Source organism: Kogia breviceps, chromosome 13 (genome assembly GCF_026419965.1).
Source record: "Kogia breviceps isolate mKogBre1 chromosome 13, mKogBre1 haplotype 1, whole genome shotgun sequence".
Lineage (NCBI taxonomy): Eukaryota > Metazoa > Chordata > Mammalia > Artiodactyla > Physeteridae > Kogia > Kogia breviceps.
This window is the reverse complement of record NC_081322.1, coordinates 50,874,576-50,887,003: the sequence shown is the minus strand read 5'-3', so window position 1 is coordinate 50,887,003 and position 12,428 is coordinate 50,874,576. Positions and strand designations below refer to the sequence as shown.

General features: G+C 36.1%; 1 non-coding gene across 1 annotated transcript; it reads right to left on the bottom strand.

Annotated features, from left to right (window-relative positions):
- Positions 1-11,529: 11,529 nt before the first annotated feature.
- Positions 11,530-11,593, bottom strand: LOC131740295 (U7 small nuclear RNA). Its single transcript, XR_009330887.1, has one exon. It is a non-coding gene; the product is annotated as a U7 small nuclear RNA (small nuclear RNA).
- Positions 11,594-12,428: the final 835 nt, after the last annotated feature.

Below are 12,428 nucleotides of genomic sequence, written 5' to 3'. Positions count from 1 at the left end.
TGAAGATATTCCCAGATGAACGAAAACTAATAAAATTCAGCAGCAGCAGACATGTTCTACAAGCTGTGGTAAAGTAGATTCTTCAAACTGAGAGGAAATAACACCACAGGAAAATATAAATCTTCAGAAATAAAGGAAGAACAGAAATGATACATATCTGGATAAATAAAGATTATTTTTTTCTGGTAAGTTCTGCTGAAAGTAGAAATTATAATACTCTGTGTTGGGATTTTCAATGTAAGTACAAGTTATACATATGATATGTATAATATAAAGGACCATAAGAGAGTTATATGGATGCAAGTTTTCTACATTTGATATGAAGTGGTACAAAATTAATCATAGTAGATGATGAAAGGTTAGGTATGTATATTGTAACCACTAAAACAACCACTGAAAAATAATACAAAGATATATAGTCAAAAATTTAATAGACAAATGTAAACTGAATACTAAAATAATGTTCAAGTAAACTAAAAGAAGGCAGGAAAGGAGGCGGGGGAGAGGTGGTAATAGCTGAGTTAGAAAACAGAGAGAATAGAGGAAAAATAAAATAAAATAGTAGACTTAAATCTAACCATTTCACAATACTTATATTAAAAGTTAATGGTCTATTTCCAAAAAAAAAAAGGAAAAGGAGGGAATACTTCTCAACTCATTCTATGAGGGCAGTATTACACTGATACCAAAACCAAAGATATCCACAAGATAAAAAAAGAAAACTATAAACCAGTACCCTTTGTAAATATAGTTGAAAAAATCCTCAACATAATGTTAGCAAACTGATTCCAGAAATATATAAAAAAGGATTATACACCATGACCAATGGTTGCTTCAACATATGAAAATCAATCAGTATAATACTATATTAAAGGAATATTAATAGAATAAAGGAAAGAAAATACATGCTCATCTCAATAGATACATAAAAAAATGTGATTCAATCCAACACCCTTTCACACAAACTAGGAATAGAAAGGAATTTTCCCAAATGGATAAAGGCTATCTATGAAAATCCATGACTAACATCATAATTAATGATGAAAGATTGAAAGCTTCCCCACTAAGATCAGGAACAAGACAAGAATGGCTGCTTTCACCACTCTTAATCAACATTTTACTGAAGGTTATAGCAAGCGAGACAGGCAAGAAAAAAAAGAATATGCAGCATCAAGATTGTAAAGGAAGAAATAAAACTATCTCACTTCTCAGGTTACATGGTCTTGTATATACAAAATTCTAAGAGAGCCACTAAAAAAAATTAGAACTAATAAATGAAGTCAGCATGGCTTCAGGATACAAGATCAATATGTATAAACCAATTGTATTTCTATACACTAGAGTGAACCATCCAAAAATGGAATTAAGAAAAAAATTCCAGTTACAATAGCATCAAAAAGAATAAAATACCTCAGAATAAAGTTAACAAAAGGAAAGTAAGACTTATATACTGAAAACTACAAAAATTGTTGAAAGGAAATGTATCCATGTTTATGGATCAGAAGACAATTATGTGAAGATGGCAATACTCCCAAACTATTCTACAGAATCAGTGCTATACCTGTAAAAATTCCAGCTGATGTTTATGCATAAATTTACAAGCTGATTCTAAAATTCATACGAAAATGAAAGGGACCCAGAATAGCTAAAACAATCTTGAAAAAAGAAGAACAAAGTTGGAGGACTCACACTTCCTAAATTCAAATCTTACCACAAAGCTACACTAATGAAGATGACATGAAGCTGGCATAAGGATATACATATAGATCAGTGGAATAGAGTTGAGTCTGAAAACAAACCCTCACATTTATGCTCAATTGATTTTTGACAAGTGTGCCAAACAATCCACTAAGGAAGGAATGGTACTAGAGCACCTGGTTAGCCACAGGCAAAAGAATGAAGTTGGACCCTTATCTCACACAGTATGCAAAAATTAACTCAAAATGGATCGTAGGCTTAAATGTAGGGGTTAAAACTATAAAAATCTTAGAGAAAAACATAACATAAAAGCTTAGTTCATGAATTAGGAAATAATTTCTTAGATAAGACACCAAAAGCACAAGCAAAAAAAGAAAAACTACATAAATTGGACTTCAACAAAATTAAAAACTTTTGTTCTTCAAAGGACACCATCAAGAAAGTGTAAAGACAACCCACAGAATGGGCTAAAATAATAGCAAATCATACATCTGATAAGGAACTGGTATCCAGAATATATAAAGAACATTTACAACTCAAGAATAAGAGGACAAACAACACAATTGAAAAATGGAAAAGAGATATGAATAGACATTTCTTCAAAGAAAATATAAAAATGTCCAGTAAGCATATGAAAAGATGCTCAATGTCATTAATCATCAGGGAAAAGCAAATCAGAAACAGCAATGAGATACCACTTCACATTCACTGGGATGGATATAACAAAAATGATGAACAACAAACAAGTGTTGATGAGGATGTGGAGATATTTAAATCCTCAAATATGGAGGAATTGTAAAATTGTGCAGTCACTTTGAAAAACAATTCAGAGCTCCTGAAAATGTTAAACATAGTATTACCATGTGACCCAGACCCAGCCTGAATATACATATTCAACCTCCATATGTATAACCAAGAGAGCTGAAAACTTGTGTCTACAAAAGACCCATACACAAATGTAGCAGCATTATTCATAATAACAGAAATGGAAATTACCCAAACATCTACGAACTGATAAATGGATAAATACAATATCATTATCCATACAATGGAATATTATTTGGCCATAAAAAGGAATGGAGTATTGATGTATGCTACAGCATGGATGAATATTAAAAACATTACGTTACGTGAAAGAAGCCAGTTACCGAAGGCCACATATTGGATGATCCCATTCATATGAAATGTCTAGCAGAGGCAAATCTATAGAAACAGAAGTATGTTAGTGGTTGTGAAGGGTTGGAGAGAGAGGGAATGGGGAGTGATAACTAATGGTTACAGGGTTTCCTTTGTGGGTAATGAAAATGTTCCAGAATAAGATAGTGGTGATGGATGCACAACTTTGCAAACATTCTAAAAACCACAGAATTACACTCTTTTAAATGGTGAATTTTAAATTATATGAATTATAGATCAATAAAGTTATTATTTTTTAAGAAGTTAATAATCTAAACATTTCATCTTTGTCAGTCTCTCTAAAGACAGAGAATGAGAGTGAATATAAAAGCATGACTCTACTATATGTTGCCTAAAGGAGACATACTTTAAATAGAAAGGCACAGATAAAGTGCAAGCAAATGAATGGAAAAAGAACTACCATGCAGTGAGCTGGAGTGGGTATTTTAATATCAGATAAAAGAGACTCCAAGACCAAGTGTATTACCGTGCATTAAAAGGTACATTTCCTAATGATAAAAGAGCGAATTTCTAAGGAACATTTAACAAATATTTCTATCTCAGAATTCGTATTTAGACGTGAGGTGATTACCCCTTGGTCATGCAATTACAAGTTATCTGTCTCAAAGTAAGTCTGATTATGTTGATTCTTTTCACAATGAGAGCTAGTTTTTCCAAGTTATATGTGGTAGGCGTTTTCCATAAAATGGATGAACTAAATTTGTATCTTTTAGGTTTTGTTGAAAATATATTTAAAGCTCATAATAGAAATACTTTAGTAAAAAAAATTTTTTTAATGTATTATTTTAGTTTCCTCTCCTCATTTTCAATATATGCAGTTTTACAAGCTTTCATTAAGAGAAATGGTATGAATAATGGTCAACTGACAAGTCTACCTTCTGGTACAACTTCCAAAAATTGAGAAACTGAATGACTCTAGTAGCTGAGTACCAAATATATTTTTAAGTAGATAATTTCCAATTTTTTACTTCCATCAAAGTAAAAATATGGCCCACGTGCATGTGTGATATTCAAAAGAGTTACCAAGTAAGACAAGACATGGGCAGCAGGCTATCTTTTCACTATGAGATTTTCAGCATATAGCTCCTCAGGAGTTCAAGTGCTTGAGTGACTTTGCTATAAATAAAACTCCTATTTCTATCTACCTGTGTACATGAACAAGTTCTTTCACCATCTCTATAAAAATAAAAAATTAGAAGAGCATGTGTGCTTGAATTTCATATTTATCCTAAAATTTTGAACACTGAGGGACAAAATCCCATTCATGAACTTGCAAAAACTAATTTTCTCTTATGTATTTTAATCAGTTTGTAATCTTTACGTTGTTTCAATTGATTGTGTACTAATAACCTTCATAACGATAACTCAAACCAGAAAAAATGTTTTAACATTTAGAGACTTAGAACCATAGGAAATAAAACACATTTCAATCAATATATTTGATTAGAAATGAGAAAATTACACATAACAATATATGCTTAAATAATATAATAATACATATTAATATAGTATCATATAGGATTAGGATAATAATATAATAACAGGATTATTATCTGGAATGATTTCAATAATTCCAGAGAATTATTCTAATTTAGGTAGATCTTTTAATTTAGATTCTATTAGATACATTGAAAAGAGTGGTGACAGTTTCCTTTTAAAATATCAATAATAATAACCTGCCAGAAAGTACATCCTTTGCAACAGTATAAAATTATGATTTAAAAATTTTAGACATTAACTTACATAGATTCCCCCTCATGATAGGGGTTTGGAAGACAGAATAAGAACCTACTCTTTTCTCAGCTGCAACCCTAGTATCTAAGAACTTTGCAGGGGAAAAAAAGCACGTGGAAATTATATAAAATGAGAAACTGACTACCTGCATCAAAAGCACCCCTCCCTTAGTGACTCTGGATTCCATGACCTGGGTCAGAACACACTTCCTCTGGGCAGTTAGCTCCAATATACCCAGGAGGAATACAGCATTTGGGACAGAGAGCTAATCTTTTTAAAGGAAAAATATACGCTTTGCCATCCACTTTCTACAGCTCTCCCCCAAAATAACAAACATCACACTCTCTCCTTCCGAGAAAGGAGGAAAAATGATCATTTGGCTACATAAATTGTAAAAGAAAATTTATAATGTGTACATGAAAAGTTTTCCATTAAGAAAAAAAAAATTGATAGATAAGGAACATTGTCTTGGGTAGCTATCTGGCCCACAACAGAACTTGCCTCTCCAAACACACGATGCTTCTGCTACACTTCTCTAAAGTCAGAACACATTTCTTGGACTCCACTGCAGCTAGAGCTGCAGACATGTTTAAGTTCCACCAACACTTCTATAATAATTAAAAGAGGGAATTGAGAATGAGGCTGTACATCTGCGGCTCTCTTGTTTCTACTGGCAAGAACTGTCATGGTTTTTGTGTAGTATGTTCCAAATTGCACTCTCTTCCAGATCCTGACGCTGGTCATGGCAACTTTACTGACCGTAAGAGAGACAAAAGCTCACATCTGTGTCACGAGCCCAAAGTTGTCCCTGAAAGCGTAACTTTCTGTTTCTTCTAATTTCTACCTATTCTATAATCAATTTAGAAATTGTAATTACTATAGTTAATTGTTTGTCTTAAACAAGCTGGAGCAGTTTCTGACTGATATGCCTTTATTGGGCCTGGCCCAACAGTAACAAGCTGACATTCACAAATTACCTTCCAGATTCCATTCTGTAGGGCATTCTCTTGGGGACTGATTAAAATTAGGCTGCATCTGAAATCTGCATATTCAGCTCAATCCTCATCAACAGTCCCAGGAGCTCAGCTCTCTCTTCTCAAGGGTAGCAAGGTAACTTTCCCATTTATAACTGGTGCTTAATCAGAACTCCCTAATGGTCTTATCTCTGCCTAGCTAGTTTTAAGCCTCCAGACAGGAGTCACCTTTGGTCTCTGTTGTCTTCATTTCCACATCATTTGTCTGAATCACCTTACTATGAACATCCCAATGAAATGTCTCTTTCCTTCCTGGAAACTGGACTATATGGAAATTACCAGATTGTTTAATTAATTCATCACATTCCTGTTTTGTTCATTTAGATTAAAGCACTATCTCATATCTCTCAAGAAAAGTTTTTACATAGCTTATTCCCTTTCTGAACTTCAGACAAGAATTCCATGCAGATGTCACAGCTTACCAATTTTGTCTCTAATTTCCTCCCCTTCTGAAAAATTGAAGTCCTCTGTTTGCTTTAATTGGTAATTTTATCAACACACACAAGCCAAAGCAATTCCTTTAATTTAGGCTATTTGAGGCAGTGCACAAGGCTCCCAAGAGGAAAGAAAATACATTTTACTTCCCAAAGACTCACTTCCAACCACAGGCAATCAAGGCAAAATTATTTTAAAGCTGCATGTGCTTGAAACTACGTCCATCAGAAGATATTAGGTCAGCAATCAGGTCCTTAAGACATGTCTATTTTCCTAGATCTGCCTATTCACCTGGCAGACTTCTTTCCAACCTACTAGACCCTTTCATTTTATTCGTTCCAGACTGATTCACTCTCAAACACACTCATCACGTTTTCACCTCTTTGTTGGATAATAGTCACTATAAATAGAGCCTACTGTGTAAGTCTACTTCACATCTTTTATTTTCTGGCCACACAATAGCTACCTTCTGTGAGTTCTTCACCACACTCCTTTCCTGTACACTCACCTTTAAATACTATGCCCTGTTTTTCTGTGAGTCTATGAATATGAGGTCACGGACACTGGAGTTGAGCAGATCTAGTGTCAACTCCCCATTTGAGATGAGTGACACTGGGCAACTTATTTAACTGTTTAAGCCTTCGTTCCTCATCTATAAAGTGGGATTGATATAATACCTACCTTAGTGCTGTTTGTTGTCAGAGAAAACAAATGAGATAACATGTAAAACACCTGGCTCAGCGCCTGGTGAAACTAAAGGGAAAAAGATGAGTCTTTTGAAATGTAATTATCCAGATGTGATTTTATAACTCAGTCTATTGCTCATGACTAATAGAGGATTTGTTTAAAACCCCTAGAGGCACTTTCCCAGATGCTATGTGATTTGTTTCTGGAAACAGTCTACAAATAATCAAAACTAATTTTTTTAAAATTTTAGGTGATATGTTATGGATTTACTGAAATTAATGCCATAATTATACAGGTAGTAGAGGTGCCATTGAACCTTGCTCAGCCCTGCCCCTCTCAATCCTGCCTTTTCTCCGTCATTTCATCTGCTCTCTCACACAGCACTCCTCCAGCAATATTCTTCCCCGGGTTAATTCAGGACAGGAATTACATCTTCTAAGTCTTTGTGTAATGAAAGTATGTATAAAAGCTTTTCTTCCCTATTCCAACCTCAAAGTGCCAAATGCTCTTAACACATTGTTTTCTACAGTATTATTCTCTAAACAAATCTCGTTTGTCCTAAATTCTTAAATGCAAGTGACCTGCTCAAAATCTAAAACAAAAATAAGCGTGTAACCAGAAATTGTCATTTCAATCAGTTTTGGAATTGGGGATGTTTCCCTATAATTTAGGTCTGTGATTCAGACTGAGGGTGTAGGACAAGGGGTTGGCAATGTCTAATTCACTCAGGAATCTGCAAGTTGCTTGCTTGCTTTTATCTATCACTAGGGTTTGAAGCAAGACTCATCATCTTTAAGGTGAAGCAAATTTAGATGGAGAATTGATACAGGGTAGAATTCAACTTATTTTGTCTCTAAACAAAAGAGGCTACACTTTCTATTTGGTCAGCTGTGGATTAAATGTTATTAAGGTGCAAGGGTCACATACCAAATTTAATTTGCTTCCACAAGAAGATCCACACACAAAGAACTGTACTTAACTACTAAAAATACTGTAACAAGCAAATTTAAATGACTTTTTATAATTCAGTGTTCTTAGGAAGAGTATTTTGATAGTAAATATTTTAAAACTTATAAAGAGCTAACTGCAGTTTGTGAAAAATTTATACTGAAGTAAAGAGAAAAAAGCAAACTCAACATTGACCTTCACATTTTTAAGTAAAATTTTCTAATGACATGGAGAATTCAGAAGAAAATTTAAATTGTTCATTATCAAACCATCCAAAAATTTTTCATTTTTATCAACATGTTGATGTGATTTCTCCCATTCTTTTTCTCTGCTCACTTTTGAAAATATTCTTAATGATGTTAACAATTAACTTTTATATCTTGTTTTCCTACTAATGTATCATTATAAAACACTCTCCATATCACTAAAAACTCTTTGTAAACATAGTTTTAGTAATTCCATAATATTATATCTATGTACATAATTCATTTAACCATGACCAGTTAGGCTACTTGCAATAGTTTACTTTTTATACAAATATTTTATGTATTCAAATTTGTTAAAATTTCTGATTATTCCCTCAGTATAGCGTTAGAAAAGTAATACATTTTACCATTCTTTTTATTTTGAATTTTTGGATTTTATTTATTTTTTATACAGCAGGTAGGTGCTTATTAGCTGATATCCCCTCTCCCCAATACTTTACTCCTCCCTTCTCACCCACCCTTCAATCAGCCATGCAAGCAGTTGCAACCTGTGTATCACTGCCTCAGAGAAATGATCTAAGAGCAGAAAGAAAAAAGTAGTCCTTTGCTGGCTTCTGTGTTTCCATAACTGAGACCCTCGCAGCATATACCAGAGATTTGAGAGAAAATATGATGAATAAAGGCAAGGCTTCCTTCTCCCATGTCTCCTTCAGCTAGAGAAAAGGTTTCCTGGTCTTGAGCAAGGGGATACAGTCAGAGGGAAAACAAGGAGAGTGTACGAATGGTGTTTTCCAGAGAGAGGGCACCAGACCTGCTTTCTAGGCAGGTCCTAATAAAGGCTTTTGAGGTCCAAGAGGAGAGAGAAAAAGGGGACAAACTGAGGGAATACAAAGGGGCATAAAGGAATTTGGGGAATGATGGATATGTTTATCATCTGGATTGTGGCAATGGTTTCGTAAGTGTATACATAGAGCAGAAAATATCAACTTGTATACTTTAAACATATGTAATTTATTGTTTGTCAGTTATACTTCAATAACATTGATGAGAGACAGAAAGAGAGAAAGAGACCTGCATCAATTCCAAATAGATCCTCAGAGAGGATACAGAACCCAGAGAATAAATGGCTGCCTGGTTGTATGTCTCGACGAATAGGATCTTAAGCAGCCTGTCAGTTTCCAGTCTCTCTGGGTAGTAAGGGAGACAGGAAATGAACATTCTGTACCCAGAAGTGGCAGAGAAGCAGCAAAGAGAGCTGCCAAGAGTCATGTGGGTAAGGACAAAAGACATTTCCAGGCCAGCGTGTGGACCACCGACCAAGCAGCTAATGGAGCAAAGGCCATTTCAGCAGATGCCTGTGTGGCCAGATTACAGCAGGGACCCTCTGCACACCCCCTCCCAACCCTACTCTCTAGTTTTGGCTCAGGTTAAACTCTCTGGAACTCTGACACAACCCTGGGGTCCTTCTCTCGGGAGAAGGAGAAATCTCTGAATTCAATGACATTTAGTTTCTGCCACTCTGGCAGAAAAAGGCTTAAAATAGAAATTGGGTAGTTACAGATGGATAGATACTGTTGTCCCTCAGTCTCCGAGAGGGACTGGTTCAAAAACCCCCTGAGGACACCAAAATCTGTAGATATCCAAATCCCTTATATAAATAGTGTAGTAGTTGCATATAACCTAGCACATCCTTCCCAACAGTTAAATCGTTGCTAGATTACTTACATAATATCTAATACAATGTAAATGCTATGTAAATAGCTGCCTGTGATCACCCAATTCAAGTTTTGCTTTTGGAAGTTTTTAGCATTTTTTTTTAAAAATATTTTTGATCCACAGTTGGTTGAATCCACCGATGCAGAACCTGGGTACACAGAGGGTCAACTGTATACATTTCTTGTATATCTCAGTTCCAAATTCCATGACTCCAGGCTGAGACATAGTCCTTCCCTTCCTAGAGCAATACTGGAAATCAGAAGAGTATGAACGAGAATGTAAGAACGAGGGTAGGTGCTATGACAACACTGCACAACTATCATCTAGTTTGATATCTAGTACATAATTGTACTTAATACGTATCCGTGGAATATTCCGACAGATGGACGGGCAAACTCAAGTATACAATAAATCGTTGTTAACCATCCAGAGGAGCACATGATAAGTGCAAAATCAGTGGTTTTAGAAGTAAGTGCAATAAAGAGAGACTGCTAAGTGCTGGAGTCACCACGGATTTCTTAATAGGAGGAGAAAGAACTGGAGATGGTACTTGAAGATTGAGTAGAATTGGTTCAATAAAGAGATAGGATGAGTAGAGAATGTGGGTGGGTAAGCCAGGGTGCAGGGAGGCTAAAGGGGTCACAACTCAAACTAAAGTAAATTTGATGCCAATCCGATGTACTTTCTTCTATAGTCTTTTCTAAACATAGTATGTGGCAGGGATCTGATGACAATATTTGATGAATGAAGGATGGATGGATGGAGTGGAAGAATGTTAGGAATAAACTTTTTTTTCCTAGTAAAAAGAATTGGGTTTGAAATCATGAGACAATTTAGTCTATACCTAAAGTTTAGTTTTTATTTTTTTTAAATGCTCTTAACTTTTATTCTAATAGCAGAGTAGATACTTATGGAAGATTTCACAATATTTGAAATTACGTTTAATCAGCCGTAGACAGTTGTTTTAAACCTGGAATCCAAACCGTTCAAGGACTTATTGGGTAAACTCTTTCTAATTCTGCCCACCTAAAAAGAGCTCTAAGTCCATATCATTATTTCAATAGCAGTTCTGCAATAACAGTTAATGTTGTGTTACAATTTACTAACCTCTCTCACATATGTTGTCTCATTTATTCCTCACAATACGACCTCTGTAGTACATCTCCATTTTTAGACATGTTGAAACACAGAGCCAGTAGGCTTACTTCCTTGCTTCCTTCACCAGCCAATAAATGGTGTCAAACAATAATCAGTACCAAGGCTGCAAGTAATAAAGAGTTTTACTTGTGGTCTTAAGAACTGCAATTCAGGAGACACAGATTCCAGTAAGACACAGATTTCAGTAAGACTGAAAGTGCGCTGGGGAAGAGGAAGAGTCAGGGGCTTATAAAGGCAAAAAGTCCTAAGGTTATTAGAGTTGCCCAGTGAAAATGGTAATTGACTCTGACACAAGTCAGGAAGCACTTATCCTTAAGGAATGATAAGTTATTTGGGGGAGGGATACGATAAGCAAATAGGCTATCTTGAGTTATTTTAAGGTAAGGGTCCAATCCATACCTCGAGTTTCTGGCAGACCTTCAGTGGTCAAAAGGTCAGATTCCTTCCAGGTTGAGCCATGCATAGGTCACACTTCCTCAGCGGCCTCCTGGCTCCATTTTAGAGAGTTCTCTCAGCGATTCTGACTCCTTTTTTATTTTCCTTCCACAATGGTTAACACCTAGACCCACACCCACGCCTCTCCTCAGCACCATCTTGCTTTGCTACTGTCACCTGCAGTCCGTAAAGAATGAGAAAAAAATGCCAAACTGTTGAACGGTGTACTGAAGGAGAGGATATAATGGTGAGTTAACATATTGAAGGATTTTTTTTCTTCATGGGGTGTTTTCCAGTGCGGACGGGAAAACCTGCTAGTCAAATTCTAAAAGAGCTGTAACACTAACGTATTGAAGGATTTTAACCCTGACAAAACATTAGTTGTCATTTGAATAAAAAGAAAACCTCTACTCTTTAACTGGAAGGGAAAAGAGTGTTCTTAGCTACTCCATATTCATTATGTATATTTGGGGGAGCTTCTATATAATCTCCCACAAAGTCTCCCTCCTATTTTAAGTTCTCTCCCTGGAGCTAGAATGCTAGAGAAAAACTGTTATGGAAAAAATAATTAAGCTTTCTCGCAGAGCAAATCCCACAAAGTAATGTATCATAAAGAAAAACTCTAACCCAATGTTTTTCCTACCTGAGAGTGTTAGGGAACCATTGACCGAAACGGCCTGCCTTGGCCTGGCACGTTGATAACCGTTTGCGCGAGCTGTCTCTCCACAGGAGACTGGGATTAGAAACTCACGGTGCTGCCACTGAAAACTAACCGGGAGAATTCGGGAGGGGCCAAGGGAGGGAGGAGACGCCAGCCCAGGATACAGGCCAGCCTCCCAGAAACGCTCACCCTGGAATCCATCTTGGCCAAGAGATGCGCGCGCCACCAGGAAACTCAGACCGGATATGAGCACAAGCAAGATGATTGGCCAGAGACAACCCGGAAAGCTAACTCCATTAGCATAAAACCGGAGACTGCGAGCCTGTGGCAGAGCAGTCCTCCTGGGTTCCCTCACGCTGCTGGCCTCCACACGAGCATCCCTTCCCAATAAAGTCTTTTGCTTTGTCAGTACAAGTGTCTCCTTGGACAGTTCATTTCCGAGTGTTAGACAAGCGCCTACTCTCGGGCCCTAAAGGGGATTCCCCTTCCAGTAACAAAAGTACTAATTTAATTTTACAA